The following is a 26067-nucleotide window of genomic DNA, read 5'->3' as shown; positions in this document are numbered from 1 at the left end:
ACAGCAAAAGATCCTACTTTGCTTGCCATCACAGAAGGAAAAAGGGAAGAAAAAATAAAAAGAAGGAAATAAGGAAAAGAAAATGGAGGAAAGAAGAAAAAGGAAAGGACATGAGGGAAGAAAAGAAATAAAAGGAAGAAAGGAGAGAAGTTTTGTTGCCTGAGCTCATGTGGATGCCACCTATGGATTGGTTTTAATTAGGTTATAGGGCTTAGAGTCTGGAACACTTTGACTCAAAACCTTCCTCAGATATTTTCTAGCTCTGTGACCCTGGGCAAATAACTTAACTTCTCTGAGGTTCAGTTAATTCATGGATAAAATGAGGGTGTTGGACTGTCACTTTTGAGCTCCAAAATTATGATCCTATGACACCTTTTTTAAATGGCAGCATTTTTAAGCTCCATACAGAGATAAGACACTTTCATTTACATGTGACAAATAAAGAAGCGTGTGTCTTTTTCAGCTTTTACTGTTGCTTGGTGAAATGCTGTCTGCTTATTCCAAAAATATTTCCATAACCTTTTGACCTTCTATATTATCTTTGAAACATATTTAACAATATTATTCCTCTTTAATGAAAGGTCAGGGAAATGTTCATGTCTTCATAATTGCCTTAGGATTATTTCCCCTATGTCTTGTTAATATTGTTCAAGTTCTTGTTAGCATACTTTCCAAATCTGTTATCCATTTTACAATTCTAAAAATGTACATTAAGCCTATGTGTGATATGTCTTGCCTGTAGTATACCAAGATATTTGTAAGTATTGCCTTAGTCCATTGGTTCAACATGGTCTCTGGATTCTATTTTTCATTCTCATATGTTAAGAATTTTATTCTTATTGAATCTAAATGACATTTTGATCTCACCAAAGAAAGATTTTATGAGATAGAGGAGCTATTTAAGCTGTTTTACTTTTGTATTTTAGTGGAATCATCTAGCTCAGTGCTTCCCATTAATGTATTAGGAATCACCAATAAATTTCTAGTGATGGTCTAAAAAGTTTATGATAACCAATTTTATTCACTCTTCAGATAGTAAATAATTGCCCAATTATGTCACATATTTTTCTCTGACAAAAAGCATATGCATGTTTGAAGAATTATCAGTGAGATAAAAAATTTTCTATCTGAAGTTACAAATACCAATGAAATTACAAATCTGGACACTCCTCTCTCCACAAAAAATTAAAATGGATCAAATAATTCTTTTAAATGGGGTCAAATATTAATTTTATACTCCTTTTGCATGCTACTTTTTAAAATGATTTTTGTGTGCATTTGTGTTGGGAAAAGAATGCAGAATTAGATGGAAGAATGTTTAGATTTGTATTTCTTCTCAGAAAAGGGAAAAATCTAGCAGTTATGACTGGAAGTTACCAAAGATATTTTATGTTAGGAAAATTTTTCTGAAAGAGCTGTCCAAAAGAATGGTCTTGTGTTTCCATCAAGCACAGTGCTAGTTGAGTATCTCATGCATTCACCTCTCAAAAAGTCATTCACTTTTGCAGTATTAAATAGGATTAGGTAAAAGTCAATAATAGTAAAATATTACTGCTATGTAACATTATATGATTCAATCAGCAAATACTTGTTAAGTATCTACTATGTTCCAGACACTCTACTAGCCAAAGTAGATTAAAAAAAAAAAACAAAAATGAAACATTTCTTTGAAAGACAGTACCTTTCCCCCCAATACAGTTTTTTGTTTTGTTTTGTTTTGTTTTGTTTTTTAGTAGAGGCAGGAAGAGCACCTGCTGAGGGTGTTACAAAGGCATTTCTTACTCAGGTATGTATTCGACTAGATTAATCATCCAATCAACAAACATTGATCATGAATATCATATGCCGGAAGATTTCCAAGGTTAAGATTACGTGCACTGGATTATAATTAGCAACAAAAGTCCTAAAAACTCACAATGTCTGAGAAGAACATTGTCCAAGATGCTAAGATAATGAAATTTTTAGCAAAAAACTTGAAGTATTTTCAAAACCCTAATAACAAACATTAAACAGCTCTGCTTGTCCTTATATATTTAAGAAACTTATTAATATGGCCTAAACTAAGGGGATCATTAATATTTCATATCAATAAAGATGAAAATAATTCCATGTCTCCACAATGTTTTAATTTCTGAAAGTGAAATTGCTTCTTAAATCCTCCTTATTTATCCCTTGAAAAAGAAAAGTCTGAATTGTCATTCTGCAAGCTCCAGAGAGGAATCTACATTACAAATGCCACGGCTGGCTTTAGCTGTCCCAAAAAAACACAGAGCAACAGCCACTGAGGCGAAATAATTAACCACTTGAAAATCTGAGTTGAGAGCTAACATACTGCATTTTGTTCTGAATGTTCCAAAAGGCCACTGGTGATGCTGACATTTAGCAAGATAAACTATTGCACCTAAGCAGTATTATTAGTCTATGCATCTCTCCCTCTGATATTTAGTCTAATGCTTTGGTGTTCATGGAACGTACAGACTGAAACAGGCAGCCTGTTTGATGGTAATGACTTTTGCTGGCTGTAAATACAGAATTAAACTAAAGGCCAATATCTCCAAACCTAGCTGGCAAGTACTATTAATTAAGATGCAGAGATGAACATCAGTAACATAAACTTTCTAATCTTATGACTGCTTTAAGATACATATTTTGACAAGTTGTTCAGCCCTTCTGTTTTAATTGAATATCAAACTGGCCACAGTGAAATGTAAGACAATGAAATTTCTATGCTCAGTATAATAAATGACCACCTTATTATATAGTCACCAAGTAAGAATTTCGTGATCTAACACCAGAACTTTTTCTTAGGTCTTTCAGCCTACCTGGTGTTTACATGCCATTTTATCTTCAGGGAGTGTATTAATCTTGATGCAGATCACAAGGGATAATTAGAGAGACTTTTTGCTTACTCACATAATCAACTTGGGGGACAGCCCCAGTGAATCCCTTCAAAAACATATTATTCTATTAACTAACTCTTTTCATCAGTATTAGAGGATGTAAACTCTATGTACATTAGGTGAAACGTATGTATGATGGAAATGTCCACTTTTCCCGGTCAAAACCAGTGAAATCACCATATGGTTCTCAGGGTAAATCCTTCACCTTGTACTCCACACCAAAGAAATAAGCTAAATACATAGTGATTAAAATGTCATTATTAAAAGGACACAGTATGAGCGCAGTGGAGGAGTAAGCAACAAGATGAAGACTATGTTTTGAAGAGAGCACCATTCTCCCCCAAGCACATAAACTACCAATCATGCTCATAAAAAGAAGCAAAATTGAGTAGACAAATTAGAAAAGCACGCAACAGGTGAATAAACATTGTGGAATGTTCTGCTTTCTCAGCTCCACATGCTAGCTTCCTTTAAGGCCCAGATAATGTCTCACCTCCTGCGGGAAGGATTTGCTAATTTCTCTTAATTTTACTGCCTTACCTCTATTGATATTTCCTATTTATCCTGCATATAGCTTGTTTGTATATAGTTGTCTATACGTGGTGTCTTCTATTAGATTGTGAACTCTTTGAAATCAAAAACTGTCTTTTGACTTTCTTAGTATCTCCTGTATTTCGTACAGTGCCTGGTTTGTGTCCTAGGCACTTAATAAAGGTTTATTCACTGCCTAACTGACAGTGATAGGAAGCAATCTGAAAATGCTGATGAAAAAGAAAGCAATACTTTATGAAAGTACAAAAAATTATTTACTCAACAAAAATGTATAGTTATTGTTAAGTTATTTTTCAGTTTTGTCTGACTTTCTGTGACTCCATTTGGGGTTTTCTTGATAGAGATACTGAAGAGGTTTGTCATTTCCTTCTCCAGCTCATTTTATGGATGAAGAACGGAGGTAAATAGGGTTGAGACTTGCCCCAGGTCACACAGCTAATAAATGTATGAGGCCAAATTTGAATTCAGGTCCTCCTGACTCCAGGGTCAGCACTCTATCCACTGCACTACTCAGTATTTATTAATTGTTTGCTATGTACTAACACTTTGCTAAAGCCTGAGGATTTAAAGAAAGATAAAAATAGATCTTACTCTCAAGGTATATAAATTCTAATAAGGAAGTTAACATGTAAATACATAGTAGATTTGAGCTGAGTCCTGAAGGATATCAAGGAGGTGAATATGAGGAGGGAGGGAATTTCACACATGGGGGACAGCCACTACAAAAGCACAGAAATGGGAGCTAGAATATTGTGTGTAAGGGGAGTATGATTGTATCAGATTATGCAGAAGGAAGCAAACTATATAACAGAAGAAAGTTATGAGGAAACTGGGTTTTGAAGGAATTTAAAAGCTAAACAGAGGAATTTGTATTTGTTTGTGGAGGGGATAGGAAACCAAAGACCTTTATTGAATAGTGGGGAGATGATCTACACATTAGGAAAATCACTTTGGCATCTGAGACAACAGACAAGGTAGGGACACCAATTAGGAGGCTTTTGCAATAGATCAGACAAATGGTAATGAGGGCTTTAACTAGGGTAGTGGCTCTGTGAGTAGAAAAGAAAAGGGAACATAGGAGAGAGATGCTGTGAAGGCAGAAATCATAAGATTTGTCCACTAATTGGGTATAAAATGTAAGTGACAGTGAGTAGTAAAGAATGATACTTGGTTTCTTACTTTTTCTCTATCAATTAGAACATGATTCAATTATACTGCCAATGAGTTTAAATTTTTCTATCATTTTTATATCTTGGAATGTATTCACTACTCATGTGAACACAATCTGCTTTTTCATAGTTAATTTAAAATGTCTGAGAAATTTGAACTGGCAAAAATTAGAATGGAATTCCCTAAGCTACAGATCACCATTTAAGTTCATCTAAATGTGAAAAAGAGCCCTAATTGTAGATTTCTCTGCTTCCTTCTCTACATATCCTCCCTTCTCTTTGTATGACTTTCGGCAATGTTTTATTAATGCTCTTTTTCCACATCCATCATGAATTGTGAATTCACATCATGTTGTTTTTAGACTCAAATGAGGTAATATTTTCAAAGCCCACAGCCCAGTGTTGGATAGGTGCTTAAGAAATGCTTGTTCTAGTGGGGGGGAGCCAAGATGGTGGAGTAGAAAGACACACATACACATAGCTCCAAACCTACAACCCATAGAACATCTGTATAAAGTAACTCACGGCGAATTCTGGAGCAGTAGAGGCCACAGAATAGTGGAGCAAAGGAGATTTCTGTCCCAGAGGAACCTGCAAACCTCTCCCAAAAGGTCCGTCACCCTGTGGATGCAGAGCCCAGCCCAGCCCTGCAGCGGCTGTGGCACCAAGAGGAGCAGATCTGAGCAGGCTTCAGGGACAGAATCTCCAGCGGCCAAGCGGGTCCCTCCACCCACAGGTGACGGGGGTCTGTGAGAGGGTCTCTTTGGTGGGTCGAAAGGGGAGTGGGGTGCCCCCTTAACTCAGGCCCCCTCGGGAAGCAGAAGCTGAGGCAGCAGCAGACAAGGGCTCCCAAAGCAGGCAGGAGCCTGGATCCATTGTTGAAGGTCTGTGCATAAACCCCCTGAGGGAACTGAGCCTGAGAGGTGGCCCTGCCCCCACCTGAGCACCTAAACTTAATCTCACACTGAATAGCAGTCCTGCCCCCGCCAAAAGCCCTGAGGCTGGGAAAGAGCATTTGAATCTCAGACCCCAAACGCTGGCTGGGAGGATCAGGAGGTGAGGTGGGTGTGAGGAGAATATTCAGAGGTCAAGTCACTGGCTGGGAAAATGCCCAGAAAAGGGAAAAGAAATAAGACTATAGAAGGTTACTTTCTTGGTGAACAGGCATTTCCTCCCTTCCTTTCTGATGAGGAAGAACAATGCTTACCATCAGGCAAAGACACAGAAGTCAAGGCTTCTGTATCCCAGCCCACTCAATGGGCTCAGGCCATGGAAGAGCTCAAAAAGAATTTTGAAAATCAAGTTAGAGAGGTGGAGGAAAAGCTGGGAAGAGAAATGAGAGACATGCAGTCAAAGCATGAAGAGCAGGTCAGAACCCTACTAAAGGAGACCCAAAAAAATGTTGAAGAAAATAACACCTTGAAAAATAGGCTAACTCAATTGGCAAAACAGGTTCAAAAAGCCAATGAGGAGAAGAATGCTTTCAAAAGCAGAATTAGCCAAATGGAAAAGGAGATTCAAAAGCTTACTGAAGAAAATAGTTCTTTCAAAATTAGAATGGAACAGACGGAGGCTAATGACTTTAGGAGAAACCAAGAAATCACAAAACAAAACCAAATGAATGAAAAAATGGAAGATAATGTGAAATATCTCATTGGAAAAACAACTGACCTGGAAAAGAGATCCAGGAGAGACAATTTAAAAATTATGGGACTACCTGAAAGCCATGATCAAAAAAAGAGCCTAGACATCATCTTTCATGAAATTATCAAGGAAAACTGCCCTGAGATTCTAGAACCAGAGGGCAAAATAAATATTCAAGGAATCCACAGAACACCTCCTGAAAGAGATCCAAAAAGAGAAACTCCTAGGAACATTGTGGCCAAATTCCAGAGTTCCCAGGTCAAGGAGAAAATACTGCAAGCAGCTAGAAAGAAGCAATTCAAGTATTGTGGAAATACAATCAGGATAACACAAGATCTAGCAGCTTCTACATTAAGGGATCGAAGGGCATGGAATAGTATATTCCAGAAGTCAAAGAATCACCTACCCAGCAAAACTAACTATAATACTTCAGGGGAAAAATTGGTCTTTCAATGAAATAGAGGACTTTCAAGCATTCTTGATGAAAAGACCAGAGCTGAAAAGAAAATTTGACTTTCAAACACAAGAATGAAGAGAAGCATGAAAAGATGAACAGCAAAGAGAAGTCATAAGGGACTTACTAAAGTTGAACTGTTTACATTCCTCCATGGAAAGACAATATTTGTAACTCTTGAAACTTTTCAGTATCTGGGTACTGGGTGGGATTACACACACACACATGCACACACACACACACACATAGAGACAGAGTGCACAGAGTGAATTGAAGAGGATGAGATCATATCTTAAAAAAATGAAATCAAGCAGTGAGAGAGAAATATATTGGGAGGAGAAAGGGAGAAATGGAATGGGGCAAATTATCTCTCATAAAAGAGGCAAGCAAAAGACTTATTAGTGGAGGGATAAAGAGGGGAGGTGAGAGAAAAACATGAAGTTTACTCTCATCACATCCCACTAAAGGAAGGAATAAAATGCACGCTCATTTTGGTATGAAAACCTATCTTACAATACAGGAAAGTGGGGGATAAGGGGATAAGCAGGGTGGGGGGGATGATGGAAGGGAGGGCATGGGGAGGAGGGAGCAATTTGAGGTCGACACTCAAGGGAGGGACAGGATCAAAAGAGAATAGAAGTAATGGGGGACAGGATAGGATGGAGGGAAATATAGTTAGTCTTATACAACACAACTATTATGGAAGTCATTTGTAAAACTACACAGATTTGGCCTATATTGAATTGCTTGCCTTCCAAAGGGAAGAGGTGGAGAGGGAGGGAGGTAAAGAAGTTGGAACTCAAAGTGTTAGGAACAACTGTCAAGTAATGTTCTTGCCACTAGGAAATAAGAAATACAGATAAAGTGGTATAGAAAGTTATCTGGCCCTACAGGACAAAAGAGAAGATGGAGACAAGGGCAGAGAGGGATGATAGAAGAGAGAGCAGATTGGTCATAGGGGCAATTAGAATGCTTGGTGTTTGGGGGGGGTAGGGGATAAAAGGGGAGAAAATTTGTAACCCAAAATTTTGTTAAAATGAATGTCAAATAAATAAATAAACAGAAAATAAAAAAAAAAATAAGAAATGCTTGTTCTCTTCCTCTCTTTTGGGTTGGTTATTATCCAGCACTTACTCTTATTCACCACAAATAAGGGTGGTGAATGAATTTAGGACAAATATAGGTTCATAGAAAAAATAAATATGTAAAGTTATATAGTAATTCAGTGGAAATCTAGGTCAACATTTTCATTTTACAGATGAGGAAACTGAGCCTTAAGGCAGTTAAGTGACCTGTACAAGGTCACACAAGCAGGCAGTTCAATAAGGGACTTGAACCTAAGCCAATGTTCTTTCTGCTGTACTATGCTGACATTCTTTAACCCTATATTTTTAAAGTCAGTTATTTGAGAGATACCTCATCTGTTATTTATGTGACTAACTTAAGCCAAGGCAAAGGAAAATGCAATGACAAGGTCAGATAACTCTATAACTACTTTAACTCATTTATAAATCACCGCTGACCTAATGCAATAAAACCAGGAGGATAATATGAACAAAGGCTATTATAATGTACATAAAATTCTACAAAAAAGTACTTGAACTCAGAATGAATATAATGGTCAATATTCAATCCAGAAATCATATGGCAATGGATGCCAAATGCTGCAGACATGGCTGTTGTATTGGCTGATTTTCCTTAACTGTTTTGCTTTTTTAACAGGGGAAAGAATAATCAGGTGAAGTACAGGTCAAGAAGGGTATATAGGGAGTGATTATAGGGTAAATACTTAAAGACAATGCTTTTTAAGACAATAAAGTCTACTGGGGCTTCATAAGAAATGGAACACCACCAAGAAACTCTGGTTTGGTTCAAAAGAGAATTTTTAAAAACAAATGAAAACACTAAAAATGTATGGAAATATGAAATGATATTAAGTTAGAGAAGTCACAATTATTACTTGGATCTGGAAAACTGAAGTGTTTGCTCAGTCTCAGGAAGAGCTGGCACTTGATAGTGACTTAGAAGTTTTAGCAGAACAAGTAAAAGGAAAGAAAAGTAGATGTTCTCCCAGCTGCTGCTAACAAGGATACACTTCTGTATACTTCTATTCAGGATTCACTTACCTTAGGAATACTAATACCTTGTTTATAAAGGAAGCAATGTATGTGTGTGTGTGTGTGTGTGTGTGTGTGTGTGTGTGTGTGTGTGTGTGTGCATACACGCACAGATACACACATATATAAACATATGTAAAACACTTGTAGCATTTTACCTCATTTGATCCTCTCCACAATTCTTTAAGGTAGGTGGTATGACCATACCTATTTATAGATGAAGAAGCTAACTTTGACAGAGGATAATGTTGTATTGCTCAGTTACAAAGAATGTCTGAGGAAGGATTTGCATTTAGTTCTTCCTGCCTCCAAATATAGTATTCTATCCACTTTGCCATTTACCTTACTACTACAAAGGATTAAAAGGAAACTAAAATTTAACACTTGATGCACCTTATTCAGATTCCATATCCTTTTTCATTTTTTCCTTTTTCTTCCTTTAACCAGTCTGTTATACGTAAAGGAATGAAGCTGATCTTTTTCCCTCCTGAGACTTAATTTCCCTCCAGAGTTATCATTTACTGCCCCTAAATTTTCTCAACATTCCCTGAAATTTCCTTCATTATTTCTTGTGGGATATGCTCCTTTCTTCATGGGATAAAGGATAGATTGGGGAAGTAGAATTCTGTATGGACCACATGACAGAATTAATTTGTTTGATATTTTGAGCTATGCATGGTTCCTTGTAGCTTGATTTCTCTTTTCTTGGAAGCTTACAGACTTTTTCCTTCAACTTGAAAACATTAAATTTGGGCTATGGTGATTCTGGGTATGTTAAATATGGAAACTTTCAGGTTGCAACTATTGATTCTTTCTATCTTTTTGCTCTTGTTCTAAAAGTTCTAGGCAATTTTTAAAAATTATTACTTGAAATAATTGCGTTTATTACTTGAGTTTTTATTTGGTAATAGTTTCAGAGTATGATGATTTTTAAATAGTTGTTCTTCTTGACTTCCAGGTCAGTTGTTTGTTTTCTTTAATTTTTAAAATAGTAAATATCTTATATGTTCTGATTTTTCAGTATTGATTTAGTTTCAATGTTTCTTCATTAATAGTGGAAATTTGGTGATAGTTTCCGAGAAGAAAAGCTGCAACCAAAGGTTCTTTAGTTTAGAATCATGGGCTGTTTCCATGATGATATGAAGAGGGAAGATGATGGACAAAGTGGTTGTGGTGGTTTGATTTGTCTGGATTACACAGCTTCCTGACCCTCTCATGGTACTAGGCTGATTTACCTGCCCCATGGTGGTTGGTTGGTAGTAGTGGGAATTGATATCTGTCTCTCCATATGGAGTTGCTTCTCGGATAATTATTCTGAAGGTTGGACACAGAACAGAACAAGTGGTCTGGTCTGTACAGCCATTCCCAATATTCTTGCGCCCATCTGCCCATTGCTGATAAGTGGTCACCAGATGCTGTTGGCAGTAATGAAGGAGAACAGTAATCCCTCCCTGCCATGATCAACCACTTCCCAATTACCAGATTCCTGTTCCTTCCCCCTTGCCCAATTTTTGGCCATAAAAATGTGCTTATAAAAATATCGTTTATGTCTATAGCTCTGTAACTGATCTTCTTTGTGGTATAACTAGGGGAAGGGGAAAGAAGTAGACATTTATTAAGCACCTACTCTGTGGCAGGCACTGACCTAAGCGTTTTAAAAAACCCTATCTTGATACTAAAGATAGTATTGCTCAATGGAAGAAAACAAAATGTAGTGATTTTTGAGTCATCGTTCTAATGATTTATTGAAGAGTGGTTGAAGGAATCTGCTCTTCCACCAGCAGAACACAATTGTGTTTGGTTTGTCATAATTTCTCCAATAATTTTTATTTTCTTCTTTTGTCCTATGGGTCAACCTGGTAAGTGTGAGATGAAAACTCAGAGCTATTTAAATTTATAATTTTCTTATAAACCCATTTTTATTCATTGCATTAAGAATTTAATTTTGTTTACTTACATCTTTGACCCCAGTTCCTGGTTTGAGACTTTGTGCCATGAACAGGATCTGCCCATTCCTGTAGTACTGGATAGGGTGCCTAGGCCCAGATTTTGTCATCTGTTGCAGCCCCAAAGTGGGATACCTTGTCTTGGGGCTAGGATTGACATGCCATTTTTTTTTTTTTTTGCAGTCCAAATGTTATTATTATAGTAGTATTGCCAGTTTTAATATACTGGAATGACTGGGTCTTATTTTTCCTGGACCTGAGTGTCCCTTACTAGGTTAACTCCAAATAACTTGTGCTTTTTGGAGTTATTTTCAATAAAAATTCTCTTCTAATCATTTCCTCCTATGTTTGGTTAGTACGACATAAAAAATATTCATTATTTTATGTATTTATTTTGAATGATGCTCACTTGAAGCTGTTCTAAATCATGACCATTTGTTTCTTTGCTAATTCTCTGGAATTTTCTAAATATATCATATCATCTTGAAATATAAATGCACTTCCTTCTTATTGTGTAAGTTCATCCCTTTAACTTATCTCATATCTTAAAACTATATTTATACTATTTCAAATGATAATGATAAAGGAGAATAAATTTGCTTTATCCCTGGGTAAGATCTATATACTTTGAGTCTGTTAAGATTACATTCAGTCCCATCAAGATTTATGTGCTAAGGCACATATTTTCAACTTACAATAGTGTTCAATCAAAAACATTTATTAGCTAGTACATTCAAGACACTGTGTTAGGTGTTGAGGATACAAAGTTAAGAGAAGAAGCCGTGTCCTCAGAGAGCTTACAGTGTACCTCAGGAAGACAAATTAGGAGGATTTAAAGGGGCTTTAAAAAGTGTTCATGTAGAAGGTGTCATTTGATATAAATTTTGAAGGAAGCTAAGAATTCCAAGAAATGAAAGTGAGGCAAGAGTACGTTCCTGGTATGAAGAATGGAGAATGTAAAGGCAGGGATATGAAAGATGGAGTGTCTTGTATTAGCAATGGTAAGAAACCTAGTTGGGAGCAATTATAATTTGTATGGAAAGGAGTAATATATAATAACAATAAAATATGTCCCAGTTGTACAGAGCTTTAATTGAAAGAGTTTATATTTGAATCTTAAAGTACCACTTAAGTTTATTAGGTAGGAGAGCAACATGGTCACACTCATGCCTTAGGAAAATCACTTTGGTATTTATGAAGAGGAAGACTATCAGAGACTATTACAGATAGTGGGCGGGAATGAACAAAATACTAAAGGATTCAAGGTATATAGACCTCACCCAGGAATAAAGCAAACTTGTCCCTCTTTCCCGTTGTCATTTGAAATAATACTAGAAATTACAGCTATGATTGGTTGGTTGGTTGTTGTCCTTCATTCTCAAAAAGGACCAAAATGACATCACCAGGATAAACTCAAGTTTCACTGTGTCTGAATGTGGCTAGTCATACCAATATGAGCTTGGAATGCAATACCAGAGATTGGCCACAGATGGGTAGTATGAACATTTGGGGTGAATACTCCAAATTTGCTCATCCTATGTTTCCTTTGTGCTGTCCAAATTCTGCTTTGCTCATAGAGCACAGCACCCTTTCTGATGTGGGCACGCTGAGTGATCTTGTGCCAGTGTCTTCCATGTCATATAATCAAATCCAAAGTTCTTGAGAGAGACCTTGAGAGCGTCCTTGTATCTCTTCTTCTGACCACCATGTGATTGCCTGGCCCATTGAGTTCTCCATGAAATAGTCTTTTTGGCAAGCATACATTTTGCATTTGAACAACATGACCAGTCCATCAGAGATGTGCTCTCTGAAACATAGTTTGAATGTTTGTCAGTTCAGCTAGAGCAAGGACTTCAGTGTCTCATACCTTATCCTACCAGATGATCCTCAGAATCTTTCTAAGACAGTTCACATGGAAATGAATCAGTTTCCTGGCATAGCACTAGTAGACTGACCATGTTTCAGGCATACAACAATGAAGTCAGTACAATGACTCTGTAGACCTTCAGTTTGGCAATCAGTCTAATACCTCTTCTCTCCCAAACTTTTCTTTGGAGCCTCCCAAACACTGAGCCAGCTCTGGCAATGCATGCTTCAACCTCATTGTTAATGTGTACATCCCTGGAAAGTACACTACCAAGTGTACTTGGTGAACTTATCCACAGCATTCAAAACTTCTCCATTTGTTGTAACTGATGGTTTCACGTATGGATGGTGTGGTGGTGGCTGATGGAGTACCTGTGTTTTCTTGGTGTTAATTATTAGGCGAAAATTAGCACAGGCAGCAGAGAATTGATCCATACTTTGTTGCATCTCAGTTTCAGAGGTTGCATTGAGTGCACAATCATCGGCAAATAGAAAATCATGCACTAACACTCCCTCCACTTTCGTCTTACCTTGGAGCTTTTTCAGATTGAAGAACTTACCATCAGTATGGTAGTTGACCTTGATGCTATGTTCATCCTTCTTGAAAGCATTTGACAACGTGGCTGAAAACATCAAAAAGCATGGGAGCAAGCACACAGCCCTGTTTCACTCTATTGGTGACTGGAAAGGCACGAGAGCATTATCCACTATCCAGAACGGAGGAAAGCATGCCATTGTGAAATTGATGCACAATGTTGATGAACTTCTCTGGGCAACCAAATTTTGACATAATTTTCCATAAGCCCTCGCAACTAACAGTGTCAAAGGCCAATGAGAAATGACCCTATGCCCTAGGCTGCCTGTGTGTAGGGTTATGACTATAGCTCCCAGTGTATCTACACCTTTGGCTTCATCACTTGCCTGTTGCCACAGGACTTAGAGGTATAATAGTAAAATATTATGTGTGATGTCTTTTAATTTGTACATAAACTGGATTTCAGTGAGACATAATTGCTCAAAGTTGTCAGCCTCATTTTCTCCTCCAGAGTCATCATAATCCAGTTGCATGACAGAGTCAACATGACTGGTGATGGTTCAGGATGCAGTGGATGACCTTAGTGTCTTTGGTGTCTAACCAAGCTCTAAGCAGCCCATATCTCCTGCTTCATCTGCCTCTATGGCCGTTGGAACAAATTGTTCTCATCTGACCCTTCCACCAGGGGAAGTCTTCATATAGTTGGGGCAGACACTCCCCTAACTCACCAATGGGTTTGGGATCCCTGGTTACCCTCAAACTGGTTTGGCCCGTCTGCCAAAACCACCCTCAACCAGGTCTGAAGTTGGGACTGCATAAGTAGGTCAACTAGGTATCAAGCATGCAAGTTTAATTCCTTCATGAATATTAACTTCTCCCTGGGAGGAGCTAAAGTTCATTTACATATACATGCAATGTATGTGGAGGAAGGGGCAACATATGAAGGAGGGTAATATGAAATAGACATATTGGGGAGTTGTACACCTCAAAATACTTAGCCAATGAGGAAATGAGGGAGGGATTTTGCTTTTTGGGACAGGGATTTAAACCACTAGCTTTCACTCTTGTGTTGTGTTGCTGTGCAGGCAGCACAGGCACTTCTTTCAAGAAATGTAAAATAAATGAGCTTACCCCATCTATCTCAGGAATCTTTTCTTTGGAAAATTTCTTTGGAAAATTTTATTCCTAACAGTCCATAAGAGAAAATATGAGGGAAGATTATACATGGCAGAATCCATGTAGATAAGAGGCATGAGATATTTTGTTTCACCAATCAAGATGTAGGAGTAAGACAGGAGAATCAGAAGAAAAATGGACAGTGTGATGGAAAAAAATACATTTTGGCCAATATCTCACATCTTATAAAAAATTAACCTCCAAATGAGTATGTGACCTAGGCATAAATGGTCACAGCATAAAAAATAGAGAAACATGGATAAAATTAACTATCAGATATATATATGGAGAGAGAAAAAATTTGTAGCCAAATAAGGGATAAATAACAAAAAAAAATGGCTGGTTTTGATTACATAAAACTTAAAAGTTTTTCCACAAACAGCTAATAAAGCTAAGATTAAAAGGGAAACTGGGGGAAAATTACATTTTTGCAACATGTTTATGTGATCACAGTCTCTTTCCAAAATATATAAGGAAGTGATTGAAAGTTGTAAGAAAAGGAATTATTCCCAATTTGATAAATTGTCTAAGGATATGAATAGGTAGCTCTCAAAGGGAGCTATATCCAGGCTATTTATAAACATGTGAAAAAGTGCTCCAAATCACTTCTAATTAAAGAAATGCAAATTAAAGCAATCCTGAGATTTCCTTTCACACACGTAAAATTGGCAAATGATAAAAAAAGCAAAAGATAAATGTTGGATGATAATATTAACAACACTGTAATGACAACTTTTAAAGTTGTAACAACTATGATGATTTCTGATTCCAGAGGATCAGTGATGAAATATGCTTCCCATGACAGAGAGATGATGGATTTAGCTTGTAGAATGAGATACAAAGATTTTTGTATGAGGACATTGAGGGGATTTGTTTTCCTTGACTATGCATATTTCTATAGGAGGTATGTTTTTCCTTGTTTAATAGAGTAGAAGTAGGATAGAGAGAAAAGAGATTTCTGTTAATTTTTTTAAGAGATGTGGAGATGGTGCTACAGATGTGAAATGTTCCATGCACTTCCAGATTTCACTATATTATTACTCTTACTTAAGTGTTTTATGTTGTTACAAAAGACCATTACACGAGAGGAATTGTAAATGCTTGTAATGCAAAACCAAAACACCTCAATAAAACTTAAAAAAGAAAAAGATGTATTCATCTACTAGATTGCTCAGTATGTATGACAAAATATAGGCATGTGGGCTTGGAGTTATATCCTACCTCAGAAATTACTTTTGTGGCCCTGACCAAGTCACTTAACCTCAGTTTGTCTGTAAAGTCAGAACAATAATAGGGTTCTTGCAAGAATCAAATGAGATAATGTATGTGCAGGGTTCTCCCAAACTTAAAGCACTAGACAAATGTTAACTATTACTGCAATTATATTGTTAGTTTAGCGTTTGGGGGAAAGCTTAATACCAAGACTGAGTCAGCGATACTATAGATATCATTGGTTGTGCAGAAACAAACAAACAAATAAAAGGCAAGATGTCTGGGAAGAATATTTATGTATATATGTATGTATACATATACATATATACATACACACATATATACATATATATATATATTTGATTTGTTGGGAAATGTATAGGCTTTCCTTAAAATGTTGTACTGACAATGGTCAATTTCAGAGATCTGAAATGAGGTGATTTCTCAGGTCCAAATAAAAACTTGCTTAGTATAATACAAAACAAACAAAAAAGAGAACTATCATGAAAGCTCAGGGAAGATGGAGTATCAAATACCACACTGAGAACTAAGGAATCATCAGATTTTTTATTTAGAGAGCACTGATGACCAAGAGGTAGGTACCAACATTATCGCTATGGAACCCTTCAATATCATTTTGGTGTGTCCTCCATCAGCTAATAATAAATGAAGTAGTCTATAGTAGGCCTCTTTTGAACACCAGGTGGCAGTAGGGGATTATTTTTGTGACTAATTTATTTATGTTCTTTACTTAGATCAGATATGGAGGAAATTGATTTTTTAAAAAATTTACTGTGTGCCCACTGTGTGCAGAGCTCTAAACTACAGACTGCTGGGAATATACTTAGGAAATTTGAAACACTATGCCTGTAAATTTCAAAATTTCAGGTTGCATTGTTTGATTCTACAGTTTCTGCTGAATTACACATCATTTTATCATAGCCATTGCATTACCATTGGTAAGTAGGGCTGCATCCTAAGATTGTGGGGAAGACATAAATTCTTTTGAAAACTTGTCAATAGTTCAAATTTACAGGAATACTTGGAGGATGGTGGATAATGCCTCCAGGATGGCAGAATCTGTTCCTACAGCACAATACCAATGTCACTTTATGCATCTAATATCTTCTACATAGGCACTTGCTTCTAGAAATGAATCATTTCTAATTAAAAAAACAGGAATAATTCCAGTGAAGTCCTTTATCTCAATCAGCATTATTTACCAAAACAATAATCATTGTTGCTCATATTTTTATGTAATATTGATTTCCATTTATAAAGAGACTTCGTGTTTTGCACTGGGATGGTGAGAATCCCAAATAATGCTACTTCTCTTGAATCCCATCTTTGGACAAACACCGTTTTTATTTCATCCTTTCATTTTGTATTCCATTGCATGGAGAAAATCCTTGGCTTCTTCAGTGGTGTTTTACTTTCTTCCATGACTACTTCCTTCTCCAATTATCTATCAGTGGTCTCCTTAACTTTCTCTTGCTCTCTTTTAACTTTACTTCAGGGTCTGGGGAGCCTTAATGAAGCAGGAGGAAGCCCAAAATGCATATTGTCTGACATCTGCCAACTAGGTTGAATACCTTTTAGTCAGGCATCAAGTTCTTTCCTACTTAATAAAGTCGTTTCCCCGCAGTTCACAACAGGTGGTCTCTATAGGAACCGAATGCCAGCCCTGTTACAGCTTTAAATGCCAAATCCCTTAAGTTCAAGGGGGTTTCACTGAGCTTGCCCTAGCTCAGTCCTGCCTCCCTTTGCCTCTCCATGACGATCTGTTTCTATCCCCCATCAACTCTCTAAACATTTATTCAGCATCTAGTTAATAGGCCCTAGTAGGCACGCCATCGTCTGAAGTTTCTAGGAACCTAAAACGCTTTCTAAGAGGCAGAGAAGGCTAGAACTGCCTGACGAGTTGCAGTTCCCCTAAGGCATGGTGGTGGATGTGGTAGAAGAGGCTATGGTCCCCCGCCCCAGCATCCTCAGACCTCCTTAATCCAGCAATACAGCGTAAGCAGCAGGGACTGCGCCCTTGGCGGCCACCGCCCAGTACTGGAGGATGGAGAATGAAAGAGTTCAGGAAGGGAGGATGACCAATTGAGGGGAGGGGGCTGTGAGAAGAATACTGTTGGGAGATGAAGAGAAGGGGAAATAAAGAGATAACTACTAACTACAGTAGTTTCACTACCCACAGTAGCTTCGCTGTCCATGGTAGGCTCACTACCCACAGTAGCTTCGCTATCCATGGTAGGCTCACTGCCCACTGAAGGGCGGAGTTTTCCTACTAGCACCTGAGAAAGAGGGGGTCGCCTGTTCTGAGAGCGGCTGCGCAGATGCTTCTGCTTTTGTTTTTCTAATTCAGCAGAGCCCAGATGACCTGCTGCTGCCCTGGGCAGAGCAGCCCCAGACGCCTGCAGACCCACAGCGATATAGAGTGTGAGAGGAAACTGTGGTTAAAGTGGCACGGAGGCTGGACTTATTCAGGTGGAGGTGGCCGGGCGTGACTCACACGCATGCTACGAGTAAGTGGTTTTTCTCCTACTCTTTTAATAGGTGGATGGGTAACTTTTACAGATTTGAAGGATGGGCAGAAAAGAGATAAAATTTAAGAAGGATAAATATAATGCTTCGTACTTGAATTCAAAACGGTGAGACACGGTTTAAAGTCAAATTCTCCTGGGAAAGACATAAGTGTTAATTTGGCTAAAATCTCCTTAAGAGGCAACAGTATGATAAAGTAGGGTGAAACCCCCAACTACATTAGGCTCTTAAAACAAATGCAGTATACCGAAGGGACCAAATGTGTTCGTTGTAATCTGCCCTCTTTTAACACCTCTGGAATAGTGTATTCAGCACCTTGCTTTAATAAGAGTATTGATAGAATGGAGCCGTCCGATGAAACAAGCCTTCTTTATTGTGGGTGGAAATTAGTTATACTATTAGTGTCTCTTGAATGAATTGGAATATGAGATTATAAAATGGGATTTAGGGGTGGACCACATGTCAGCAAGACTATGGGGAAGTAAAAGGAGCCAGCAGTGAGGGCCTAACTGGACCCACTTTATTAAAAGAAAAAAAAAAGATGTTCTGCAGTGAGCTGGTAAATACCTTCATTTTAGAGTCAAAATTTACTGGTAGGTTTCAACAGGGCATTAGAGTACTGAAAGTAAAAAGAGAAAGTACAGGGGAGAAGTAAGCGTAAGCATGGCTAAAAAATTACAGTGATCAAAATCCAAATGTGTGCCCCTTGTTTAGGAGAGATACTGGTTCAAAAGTGAAGGAATAATCAACTTAAAGGGTATGCAGGGTTATAAGTTCAGAAAGAGATGACTCAGAAAACAAGAGTAAATGTTCCAAGAGTATGCCTGGAAAGATAAAGAAAATCTCTATGCCTTTATAAATTTACGATTTGATTTCTGCATTTTGTCTTGTCTTTCTCCTCTTTGTTTCCCCTGTTTAAAAAAAAATAGTCTTGATTGAATTAAGAGTAAGAGGGTTTTTACTCAAGCTGGCCCAGGAGTTTTGTGGAGGTACATATTCCAGAAGCTAGGCTGTGGCAGCAGGAGAATAAGAGTGGTAATAACCCTAAGGGGTCTGAATTTGGGGATTCATTGGCAAAAGCTACTTTCACATTTCCTAGGTATTTACTTGTCTATTCTCAAGGAGGACAAATAGGAAACTTAATATAATTCCATGCAAGAAATAATTGGTCATTGGAAATGTTTAATAAGGAAAAAAGATTTAGGCAAAAACTGACAGTACTTATCTTAAAATATCTGGTGGGTGTCATCTGTCAGAGGTTGTAGACAGATTCTCTGCCTTTTGGTAAAACTAGGATGGGGAACATGCCAAGAGATAAATTTTTGACTCAAGAGCAGCAGCATAGTATAGAATTCAGAAATTTCATCTTGACATCAGGAAGATCTGGATTAACATTCTGCTTCTTCCAAAAGCTGTGCAACCATGGATAAATAACTTAACCTCTCAGTGTCCACAGTCAGTCCTTGAGGGTTGCACTTTTCAGGTGAAAGCATAAATTTGGACCACTTTTCCCCCTCTCCAAATGTATACTTTTCCTCATAACATTCTGATAAATAAAACTACTCAAGTTGAATGGATTGTGTTATGAGATATGAGTTGTCTGTGATTGGAGGTGTTCAGTCAGAGACTGGTAAACTGGTAAACACCAGTTTATATGAAGATGGAGAGTAAAAGACTATATACTCAAAATTCTGCAGACAAGATTTCTGTATTAGGTAGGAAGTTGTAGCATATGACTTCTGAGCTCCCTTCTAACCCAAGATTTAATGTATACTAGGCTGTCTGCCAGTGCCTTTCAGATGCAGTTACTTATTAATCATGGAAGCAAAAGATTTAAAACTGGAAGGGATCTGTATCATCCATTCTCATATTTTCTTTCTATAGATGGGAAAACTGACGTAAAGAGCAGTTCAAGGACTTGTTTTAGACTTAGGAAGTCAGTTTCAGCTGAGCTCTAACCTCAGATCTCCTGACTATGAATCCAATTTTTCCACTCTAATGGTTCTCCAAATGTGCACCCGTACCCTCTTTTCATTGCCTTCTTTCAGATACCATGTGATTAGCACCCGGACAATATAGAGAGGAATGGAGATCTTAGACATGACTAAAAAGGCACAGAAGAAACAATTATTTTAAATTCATGATTATACTTTTTATTGTTTCTGCATAGAAACATCTGGATTTTTCTGACAGTCTTCTAAGATTGAGAACAAAAAAAAAATAACAGTTGGCATTTATCTAGTTCTTTAAGTTTGCAAATCCATTTTGGTTTTGTTTAGTCATTTCAGTCATGTCTGACTCTTTAGGGCCCCATTTAGGGTTTTCTTGACAGAGATGCTGGAGCAGTTTGCTATTTCTTTCTCAAGCTCATTTTACAGGTGAAAAAATGGAGGCAAATAGGGTAAAGTAACTTGCTCAGCTAGTGTCTGAGACCAGATTTGAAGTCTGTCTACTCTACCACCTAGCAAAATCATTATATGTAGATTTTATCATTTGAGCCCAACAGGAGTCCTGAGGTAGGTACTAGAAGTATGATTCTTCCCAACTGTCCTCATGAAGAAGTTCATATTCAAAGATTAATGATTGGCACAGCATCACACAGCTAATGAATGTCAGAAATTGGTATTTGAACTGAAGTCTCACTGATTATGGGGCAGTTAGGTGGCACAGTGCATAGAGCACTGGGCCTGGAGTTAGGAAAACTTGAATTCAAATCCAGCCTCAGACATTTACAAGCTGTGTGACCCTGGCAAGTTACTTAACCCAGTTTGCCTCAGTTTCCTCATCTGTGAAATGAGCAGGAGAAGGAAATGGCAAAGCAGTCCAGTATCTTTGCCAAGAAAGCCCCAAATGGGGTAACAATGTTAGAAAGCCACTTGACACTAAAAAGTTATCAAGGAAAATTTATTACAACAGAGTTCAGAGGAATTGAACACTTTGGCCAAAGTGGAACCCTCCCTTCCTCCCATTCAGGAGAGGGGAGTGTTGGATACAGAAGCAAGATTGGCTTTATACTGTTAATTCAGGACAGATTCTCCTTGGTGTGATCCCCCTTCCCAAGCATTTTTTAACATAGGATTCCTGATCAGAAAATGGAGGGGTAATTTTATGTGGGGTGTGTCTGCTTATATGCATGAAGTTCATTAAGCAAGAGCAGTGAAGAAAAGTTTTCTCCAGGTTATTCTACAATATATACCTCCACTGGTTCAGGCCAGTTCCAGGACTGGACCTTCTTATCAAGAACTTTGTGATTTTCTGACGCCACTGCCTGTCTCCTGATAAGTTGAGTCCACCTGCAATCTGCTAACTTTCTTAATATCTGTCTTATTTTCCGTGACTTCATCAACTAGTAACTCTGTGGAAACTTAATTTTTGGCTGTCTCTCACAAAAATGTTAAACGCATGCAAAAAATTATTAAAATTATTAAAAAAAAACAATTTACTGATTACAAATCTGATTACTTTGGTGGATGTGCCACAGAGTGGGATGGATCACTTGGAAGATCTGATTTCCATGTTTTTCCACTCAGCAAACATTTAATTGAATATGATTAGATTTAAGTATCTTTTTCAGTGTCATTGCTATTTTTTTCTGTACAAAAACAACAACATTAAACGTCTGTTTCTTGTATCGTCTTTGGAAAGCAGCACTCCATCAGCCAGTAAAATTATAATCCTAAATAGTGTATTTTAAATCAATTGTGTCTGTGTACTAATAGCTGAAATACAGTCTCTGTTTTCCAAAAATTTGCTAGGACAGAGGTAAGAAGGAATTTGTTGGAAATTTCTGGCTAGAGTTGCTGTTAACAGAAGAAACAGCATAAAATCACAGATTTGGAGCTAGGCTTTTGAAGTAATCTAATTCCTCCTTCTCCCCATTTTACTGATGAGAAAGTTGAATCTTACAAAAACCATGGACAGGAAGTAGCAGAGCTGAATTTGAGCTCAGGTCTTTTGACCCCAAAATTTATCTTTCTATGCTACCCCATGTTATCTAAGGCTATTTTTTACATAGGTGTTTTCTTTTTTAAAAGAAAAAAAAGATATTTCAAGTATTTCAAAGTATCAAAGATATTGCATTCATATACATATACATATATACATATTGCTTAACTTTCAAAACAATTTTTAAAAAACTTTCTGCATGTTAGCAAAGGAATGGTTTTATAGACAAAACATGTGTTAGCTTTCCTTAAATGTAATCAGGGCAGTTAAAATGCTAAAAGTAAAGCTATTACAAACAATATTTGAAGTTCCTATGAATTATTAAACAAAATGCTGTGTTTATGACTCATACAGGCATGTTTTAATAATTGTGAATTCTTTATTTAAGAAGTGAAAAGGATACATAATTCAAGTATTACTTCTTCGTGAAGGCAGATGAGGCTAGTCTGGTTTTCATAAAGAAAAAAAATAAGGAGAATTTTGGTAACTATCATGAAATGGCAACTATTCTGAATCAACAAATGTTTAATAATCACGTATTACGTATAAGGGACACAGGAGTGATATAACATGAATTTAGTACTCTGTTTTTAAAATGTTATATTTAATATTACTTTAGAAAGATGTATATTCATATTTCTCCCACATTCGCATTTTTAAAAAAGATTTTTTTTTGTTTGAATATCAAGGAGAAATATCTTAAGACTTTTATCTGTGATGTCAGGCTTTCTATCATGTAGCCTTTTAGATGGTGAAAACTTCCAATTAATCTTCTCCGTTTCCTTGAGATATGAATAAGTGGAACTTTATAATGTTTTTATTGATTTGTTTGTCAATAGCAAACTGACACTATACATTTCTGGCTTGTAAGTAGACATGCAATTAAAAATATTGACTGGATAAATGTATAATGCCATACCTCTAAGAAAATAATCCTAGCCAACCATCACTTCCTAAAGGTTTTCTTGATATAGCCTGCCTCTGAATTATATACCCTGGATCTCCTGTTCTTCCCAAAACAATTGTCATATATCCAGTAGCCACAAGAGCTGCCATTAGTTTAGGATTTCCCTCTCTTCAGTATGGGACTTCTTTCTCTTCCCTGACTTCTTTCAGCATGAGATTTCCTTTTTCTTTTCCTTCTTTCCCTTCCCACATTTTCTGTATTGCTGCCATGTACAGTGCCTCCCTCATGTCACCAGTTCCCCCAGAATCTCCATGGCCATTCTGAGGAGGCAGGCCCTAATAATTGAGGAAGGGAAGGGAGGGGGGGAAAAACCCTGAGACTTCTCCTCAAGGTCAACCTCCCTTACAATCCCAAAGGTGAGCTCTTGTAGGATAACTACTTTGGCAGTATACCACTCCATCTTTCAAGCTCTGTCTTTCTTTTCATCCTCAAATCTTCACTGTTGTCCTAGACCTTGAGGGAAATAAATTACCAAAAACACTTTTTTTCTTCTGAAATATAAATAATGATTACCAAAATACCAACTCAAGACCTAATAAATGGGCAGGAGGAGGAGGGAGAAGTGAAAGACTAAGAAAGAAGGAGACGAGAGAGGAGCAGGGGGGTATTAAAGTGACCTTCAATAATTTTATTTTTTTAAATTTATTTATTTAACTTTTAACATTCATTTTCACAAAATTTTGGGTTCCAAATTTTCTCCCCATTTGTCCCCTTCCCCACCCCAAAACACTGAGCATTCTAATTGCCCCTATCACCAATCTACCCTCTCTTCTATCATCCCTCCCTTCCCTTGTCCCTATCTTCTCTTTTGTCCTGTAGGGCCAGATAACTTTCTATACCCCATTACCTGTATTTCTTATTTCCTAGTAGCAAGAACAGTACTCGACAGTTGCTCCTAAACTTTGAGTTCCAACTTCTCTTCATCCCTCCCTCCCCACCCATTCCCTTTGGGAAGACAAGCAATTCAATATAGGCCATATCTGTGTAGTTTTGCAAATGGCTTCCATAATAGTCATGTTGTGTAACACTAACTATATTTCCCTCCCTCCTATCCTGCCCCCCATTGCTTCTATTCTCTCTTTTGATGCTGTCCTTCCTCAAGAGTGTTGACTTCAAATTGCTCCCTCCTCCCATTGCCCTCCCTTCCATCATCCCCCCCACCCTGCTTATCCCCTTCTCCCCCACTTTCCTGTATTGTAAGATAGGTATTCATACCAAAATGAGTGTGCATTTTATTCCTTCCTTTAGTTGAATGTGATGAGAGTAAACTTCATGTTTTTCTCTCACCTCCCCTCTTTTTTCCTCCACTGAAAAGTCTTTTATTTGCTTTTTTTATGAGAGATAATTTGTCCCATTCCATTTCTCCCTTTCTCCTCCCAATATATTTCTCTCTCACCCCTTAATTTCATTTTTTTAAGATATGATCTAATCCTATTCAATTCACTCTTCACTCTCTGTCTGTGTGTGTGTACATGAGTGTGCATGTGTGTGTGTGTGTGTATGTGCGTAATCCCACCTACTACCCAGATGCTGAAAAGTTTCAAGAGTTACAAATATTGTCTTTCCATGGAGGAATGTAAATAGTTCAACTTTAGTAAGTCCCTTATGACTTCTCTTTGCTGTTTACCTTTCCATGCTTCTCTTCATTCTTGTGTTTGGAAGTCAAATTTTCTTTTCAGCTCTGGTCTTTTCATGAAGAATGCTTGAAAGTCCTCTATTTCATTGAAAGACCATTTTTTCCCCTGAAGTATTATACTCAGTTTTGCTGGGTAGGTGATTCTTGGTTTTAGTTCTAGTTCCTTTGACTTCTGGAATATCATATTCCACACCCTTCAGTCTCTTAATGTAGAAGCTGCTAGATCTTGTGTTATACTGACTGTATTTCCACAATACTTGAATTGTTTCTTTCTAACTGCTTGCAATATTTTCTCCTTGATCAGGGAACTCTGGAATTTGGCCACAATGTTCCTAGGAGTTTCTCTTTCTGGATCTCTTTCAGGCGGGGATCAGTGGATTCCTTGAATACTTATTTTGCCCTCTGGTTCTAAAATATCAGGGCAGTTCTCCTCGATAATTTCATGAAAGATGATGTCTAGGCTCTTTTTTTGATCATGGCTTTCAGGTAGGCCCATAATTTTTAAATTGCCTCTCCTGGATCTATTTTCCAGGACAGTTGTTTTTCCAATGAGATATTTCTCATTATCTTCCATTTTTTCATTCTTTTGGTTTTCTTTTGTGATTTCTTGGTTTCTCATAAAGTCATTAGCCTCCTTCTGTTCGATTCTCATTTTGAAAGAACTATTTTCTTCAGTGAGCTTTTGAATCTCCTTTTCCATTTGGCTAATTCTGCTTTTGAAAGCATTCTTCTCCTCATTGGCTTTTTGAACCTGTTTTGCCAATTGAGTTAGCCTATTTGTCAAGGTGTTATTTTCTTCAGCATTTTTTTGGGTCTCCTTTAGCAAGGTGTTGACCTGCTTTTCTTTTCTTTTTTTTTTTTATATTTATTTAACTTTTAACATTCATTTTCACAAAATTTTGGGTTACAAATTTTCTCCCCTTTTATCCCCTACCCCCCCCAAACACCAAGCATTCTAATTGCCCCTATGACCAATCTGCTCTCTCTTCTATCATCCCTCTCTGCCCTTGTCTCCGTCTTCTCTTTTGTCCTGTAGGGCCAGATAGCTTTCTATACCCCTTTACCTGTATTTCTTATTTCCTAGTGGCAAGAACATTATTCGACAGTTGATCCTAACACTTTGAGTTCCAACTTCTTTACCTCCCTCCCTCTCCACCCCTTCCCTTTGGAAGGCAAGCAATTCAACATAGGCCAAATCTGTGTAGTTTTGCAAATGACTTCCATAATAGTTGTGTTGTATAGGACTAACTATATTTCCTTCCATCCTATCCTGTCCCCTATTACTTCTATTCTCTTTTGATTCTATCCCTCCCCATGGGTGTCAACCTGAATTGTACTCTCCTCCCCTTCCCTCCCTTCTATCATCCCCCTCACCCTGCTTGTCCCCTTATCCCCCACTTT

General features: G+C 37.5%; 1 protein-coding gene across 1 annotated transcript in view; it reads left to right on the top strand.

The window, feature by feature from the left end:
- The first annotated feature begins 17953 nt into the window (after positions 1 to 17953).
- Positions 17954 to 26067, top strand: part of LOC140505813 (sodium channel protein type 9 subunit alpha-like) — a 146665-nt gene continuing 138551 nt past the window's right edge. The window contains exon 1 of the mRNA XM_072612198.1: positions 17954 to 18099. The gene's annotated coding sequence lies outside the window, so the exon portion shown is untranslated. The remainder of the gene's footprint in view (positions 18100 to 26067) is intronic.

Source organism: Notamacropus eugenii, chromosome 5 (assembly GCF_028372415.1).
Source record: "Notamacropus eugenii isolate mMacEug1 chromosome 5, mMacEug1.pri_v2, whole genome shotgun sequence".
NCBI classification, from domain to species: domain Eukaryota; kingdom Metazoa; phylum Chordata; class Mammalia; order Diprotodontia; family Macropodidae; genus Notamacropus; species Notamacropus eugenii.
Note: the sequence above shows the minus strand (reverse complement) of the source record. Positions and strands in the feature narration are given on the sequence as shown.